This window comes from Cygnus olor, chromosome 1 (assembly GCF_009769625.2).
Source record: "Cygnus olor isolate bCygOlo1 chromosome 1, bCygOlo1.pri.v2, whole genome shotgun sequence".
NCBI lineage: Eukaryota > Metazoa > Chordata > Aves > Anseriformes > Anatidae > Cygnus > Cygnus olor.
This window is the reverse complement of record NC_049169.1, coordinates 27632236-27638301: the sequence shown is the minus strand read 5'-3', so window position 1 is coordinate 27638301 and position 6066 is coordinate 27632236. Positions and strand designations below refer to the sequence as shown.

The 6066-nt window shown below is 39.8% G+C and overlaps 1 long non-coding RNA gene across 2 annotated transcripts in view; it reads left to right on the top strand.

The window, feature by feature from the left end:
* The first annotated feature begins 5968 nt into the window (after positions 1–5968).
* The window catches only part of LOC121066667, a 7128-nt gene continuing 7030 nt past the window's right edge, over positions 5969–6066 (top strand). For both annotated transcript variants that reach the window (XR_005817910.1, XR_005817909.1), the window contains exon 1: positions 5969–6066. This exon is cut by the window's right edge and continues 66 nt beyond it. This is a non-coding gene — a long non-coding RNA (uncharacterized LOC121066667).

The window sequence follows — 6066 nt, the reverse complement described above, 5'->3', positions numbered from 1 at the left end:
TCTGTGCTGGTAGATATGGGACTTGGCATGTGCACGTGGTACATGTTAGACAGACCCTGCTTCCAACAATCTGTCTTTCTTTTTTCTCCACTCACCTGGACCCACAGTCATACTATTAACATAATGGCTCCTTTTGTGCAATATGATGTGAAGGAATTTCAAGGCCTGGAGTTATTTCTCAGCAAGTCAGAAACAATTTTTTAAACACTACTATTTATTTCCCATAGCAGTGAATCATCTTTTGGTAAAGGTAATGTGTTGCAGTGCCATGAATTATGTCTCAAAATGCATACAAAGCAGTGTCTTTGGTGGAAGGCCTGTTCAGTTATTAGCATGTCATCAGAGTGAAACTTTGAGTGATATCAGAGAAGGCGGCAAATCTACATGAACGTGTTTTCCAGCACTGGTCTAGCTTGATAAGAAATGAATAGGTCAACAGGAGGAAATGTTGTTGATGCTTGAGAACAGCTAGGGGCCAGTAAGTGTGGAAAAAAAAAAAAAAGAAAAAAAAAAAGAAACCTACAATATTGCAGCCATATGGCTGTAACGCTGTTGACTTCAAGAAAGATAACACATAATGGCAACATGTCATCACACCAAAGAGAGGAAAAACAACAGTCATTCCCCATCTCTTCCTTCTAAGCATGAATTCCAGAGAGTCCCCTCCTACCTGACAGCCTAGATGTGAAAATTTGCCAGCATTTTATTACTGCCTGGTTTGTATCCCTTCCACAACTCCTAGCCATCTCATGGCCTCAGCAGGCAGGGCAGCTGTTGTAATCCACTGGGAGAAATGCTGTCATCCTTGGAGATTGAGTTTCACCTTCCCCGGGCTGGAGTGGAGTGCTGCCCAGCAGGACCCATGCTGGGCGGCTCTCCAGCACCTCAGAAACTCTGCCCTTAACGTAATAAGGGAGAGCTTCTAATGCCAAGAGGATGCTACTGTGCTTCCTAACACTGAGCCACTCTCCCACTCTCTGTCCTGTATTTTGGAAACAATCACAATAGCTGGTGCTGCTCACTGTGTTTCCAGACAAGTGTTCCAGGAAGAAGTTTCTTTCCCTGTTCCAACGCATGATTAAAGACATGCTTTTAGCAAACAGGGCACACACCGGATTTTCTCCATCCAGCAACAGCAAAATAATTTCAGCTCCTGAGAGTTTCTTATCCCCAAGTTGTTTATAATAATGTCCCTAACACTATTACATTATGTTTATCTACCTCCTAAACGCAGATATAAAAGGCAGAGTAAGCAGGGTTGTCTCTCTATTGACGTCATCAGGGGATGCAATAACTTTCACCACAACTGAGTTTTATCCAAAATCCATGCTAAAAATGACTGTATAAATATATATATATATTTATTTTTTTTAACAGTAAATATACATCAGGCTGTGTGTTTCTGCAGGAAATGAAAAAGTTATTTCGTATTTGGTTTTCTGCTTAGGAGCCACAAGCACACTCCTCAGCAATATAGACTATCTGCTTAAGCAGCAGGAGCTCCTTCTTTGAATTGAAAGAGTGCAGAAATGAATTGACTATTCTGCTAGCCATTCTGTCATTTTAAAATTATCCAAAGCCACTTTCAAGTTTGATACATTTCTATGCCTCATTGCAGTTCTGAATGAACTTTTATGACTAAGTTATACACCCCTGAATAAAGGATTTAGAATAGAAATATTGACCTAATGGTACAAAATGTATTCCTGTGACATACTAAAAATTAGTCCTCCTGCCTTTTCATATTTTTGTTGTTGTTTGGGAAAAGCTATATCACAATTTGTTAAACTTTGAGCAACACTAACTCAATCATTTCAATTAAATGCATTTTCAAAGTAGTTTGTCAGAATGAAATTGTTCTTTCCCATTAAAGAGAGAGAGAGAGAGAGTTTAGAACAGATTAGTCGATGTTAGTTAGGGCAGCTATCTCAAAAGTGATAGATCAAAGTTTAGCTTCTACTCATGGCTCAGATAGCACCTTGCTGTCCATAACAGCAGAATGTTATGGAGAAAAACTCTTTCTGTTTCAGTCCCCAAATCCCTCCTGTATGTGAGACGTTTTCCTAGAAAAAGTTTTGAAAAACATTAATTTCTATGAGAAGCTTTGGTGTCAATGGCAACAATTTCGTTGTAAGAAATTCCAGTATATATAAACTGCATGAGAAGCTTAGCTTCTTTGTTGGCTTTCCTTAATCCTTGTGAAGTCTACCTGAGAGGTCTAGAAGTAATGTCTTTATTACTATCCTGTATTCATGTTTTAATACATTTCTACTTCCTAGTTTTTCACTTTTTTTTTTTTTAATTTTATTTAATACCCTCCTAATTTTGTATTTAAAACCTAAAGCAGGAATCCTGCAAAATGCTTTATTTCCAGAAACATCAGCCACTACAGCTCAGCACTGCAGCTCAATACAGCAAAACACCAAAGTAATTCCTACTCTTAAATGCTTTGTAATATTGGGGGACTTTGAATCTGACCCTACAACCCTTATACATACAAGTAGTCCTTGTTGTCCTTAGTGGGAGTTAACTGCTCATGCGTGTAAAGGTTGCAAGGTGAGTCCCTTTGAATATCATTATCCCAAGTATAATAACTGTTTTGTTGAAACTCTTGGGTTATCTTTTAAAAACGAACCCATATTACTCAATAGAGAATTCTGGAGGGAAAAAAAAAACAAAAAAAAAAAAAAAAACAAAAAAAAAAACCAAACATGACACATTAATGTTGCATTTTGAAAGCAGACAGAGGTCATATGAAAGTTGCCCAAGATTTTTGGTTGAGTAATGTACTTTGGAATAAGTTGCTGTGATTCTTTGGCAGAACACAGTTTATTGTTCAAGTGAAATTTTTCACAGTTAATAAGATGGTCAGTTGCAGGTATTGAAAATATTTGCCCTGCCAAATACCACAAGAGTGAAACCTTCAAGCTGGTTGAATAATGAAACAGAAATCATTCCAGCGAACTGCTTGACAGCTGGTGGAGAAATTCCCAGAATATTATTTGACCAAAAAAAGAAACTGTTTTATTGACTAAAAACAAACAAATGAGTTTTTCTGTTTGTTCGTTTGTTTGTTTCTGCCTATTTTCTTAAGAGAATTTCCAAAATATTTTTGTTGTGTTATTTACAGGGAATGGTTTGACTAGCACTTAAGTAGAGCAAAAGTCATTTATTAATTTATTTATTTATAAAGGAGATGCTATAGTTTATCCAGATACTTCTGTTCCTGCATAGCCTACTTTCCATTGGCCACATGATGCCATCAGTGTTTAAGCAGATTCTCCACTGATGTCAATGGAAAATTCTGCTTAGAAAGCCCTGGTTAATTTTTACTGCTTTACGAGCAGGGAGAGTATATGAATCACAGTACTGAAATTGCATTTGGATAATAATGACCAAAAATTCTGCATAAGCAAGTAATGAATCAGGAACACATGCTGCTTTCAGGAACATCCGCCTAAAATGGACAAACAGTGTAACTGAAAATACAGCTTGGCTCTGCAGGAGCTGTTTACCACTGATCTCCATACATCCTAAACCAAAATTCTGTAAGGTGAAAAAATGCTCTTCTGATACCGAGGCCTCTGGACTTTGCTCTTTTCCAATAATCTGAACTACATCTTTGTCATAATGCCTGAAGACACAGAGACAGTTCCACTGAAATCTCATGTAAATTCTTTTGTGAAAATTCTGTATGTATACACAGAAAAATATACAGATGTCTTCATTGTTTCCCTGAATTTCACAGAATGAACATGACAATAAATAACCCTCTTTTTATGGAACATGAGCAAGTATCTCAGAGAAACTGAAATCAAATCTGATTCAAATTTGGCATGGAAAAACTTAGCAACAACAGCAGCAGAAGTCTTGTAAAGTAAAATAGACCCTGCTAGGAGTGAATAATGCATTTCCCCAACAGCCAACCCTGTGCTTCCTATGAAATCAGCAACTGGACTCCCGCAAAGCCTCAACACTGTTTACATCCTCCAGGGTAGGGGGTGGGGGTGGGAAGAAGGAATTTAGTATGTACTAATTCTAGGGATAAACTCTCTGTGCTTTAAAATTCAGATTAAATATATATATATATATATATATATATATATATACCCTGTATCCCCCCCCCCCAAAAAAAAAAGTATAAAGAGTTGAAAACATGAACTACAGCATGTTTAAAATTCAGATCAGTGCTCCACTCTTTAGTCCTGTTGTGTGCAGCCTGTTTAGCCACTGAACATGGCTAAGATGCTCAGGACTTGCAAGTATACACACCCACTTTCAGAGATAACTGTAAGGACTGTACTTAGGACTGCTAAATTTGCCACCAGGTTAATCGTGTACAGCATCTGGACAGCCTCAGCTGATTCCTGCAGAGACGCTGATGTTTGTTCAGGGTGCTGGGAAATAAAGTCGTTAAGACAGCAAGCAGAACCAGGAGCAAGCCCCTTGTGGCTTTACCCAAGTGATAGCCCCATTGCTAAAAGGATCAGGAGACGATGCCAAGGTTCGTACAAAGTTTTATCCTAAGAGGCTTTGTGGATCCATAGCTGCTTATTTCTCAGATCACCACCTCAGTGCTAAAACTAAAATAATAATTAAAAAAATCAACCAAACCAAACCAAATCAAACTGAACCGAACCAAGCCAAGCCAAATCAAACGGAACCAAACCAAATGGAACCGAACCAAAGCAAAGCAAAGCAAAGCAAAGCAAACGAAACGAAACCAAACCAAACCAAACCAAACCAAACCAAACCAAACCAAACTAAACCGAAGCAAACCAAACCAAACCAGACCAAACCGAAGCAAACCGAAGCAGAGGGGAACTCTCTCTCCCGCAGGGCGGCACCGCAGCGCTGCTCGCCCCCCGCAGCGCCCCCCATTTGGGGCTCTTGGCCGCCCCGAGCGCTGCGGGGCGCTGCCGGGGGAGGCTCCGGCGGCGGCCCCAGCGCGTCCCGGGGGGCGCCCCCAGGCTCCCTGGCAGCCGGGGGGGGGCCCGGCCGCTGCTCGCCTTCCCTGCACTTTTCCCGGTTGGAAAGTGCCCGTGCCCCCCGCGCCCGTCCCTTCCGGTGACTCCTCGGTGATTCCTCAGCCGGGGTTAATAATTTCGCTGGTCGGGAAGTGGATGTTTAATATGCGAGCATATTTGGTGGTCATTGACGGAGCAACAATAGGAATGATCTCGCTTTATGTACCAGTTACAAGGTTTAATATCATTATATTGCATGCGGTATTAGTTTTTATTAGTCGCCATTAACAAGATGTTTTCTACTCGGATTCTCATTTACCTGTTCAATGTAAAAATTATCTTTGTAAAAGAGAAAAACACATCTTCAAGTGTCAGCTATATTAAATTAAAGAACTGTTTACCCTTCCTAAGGAAAGCATATGTATCTAAATAGGCATCTTTTACCGTTTGCATAGTAGATTGGAAATTAGCATTTTTGTTCATTTTCCCATGTATGCACAGCGCCTGGAAGAGTAATACTCCATGCATATCAGATCAGCCAGCCTACAATTTTTGTGCAATATATTATTTGGCAATCTAAAATTTGTAATTTGCATGAAATTGCTTAATTAAAATACAGTCACTCAGGGTATTAATTTCTCTGTCTGGCAGTTCAACGTACTAAAGGCGGGCTACAGAAAATGTGAAATCCTGTCAGATGTAACAGTAAAATATTAACAACAAAAAAAAATCCACTTCTGGCAACAAAGTGACAGAGTGATAATGCTTTTGCCCTGATTCCGGGTTCAAATACGAGCTTGGGTTGACATTGAAACCAGCGAGGAAATTTACAATAGCGACTCTGGCTTTTTGCCAATAAATCTGCATCACGGACCTTTCCTGGCGAAACCCTTTTCCCTCTCCCCACCCCCTTTACATTTTTCCCTACTCGCAAAGACGGAGAAGCAAAAATCTCTTTTCTGAAACCCAAGTCCCTTACTATTTTCGGCAGCTTGCTTTTGAAATCAGCAACCCTACTGATAAAATGATCCAATCAGTCCTTCCCAGTTGTCAAGACAACAGTTCATAATTGTACCAGCTCTTTTCATTGCAGCTAGAC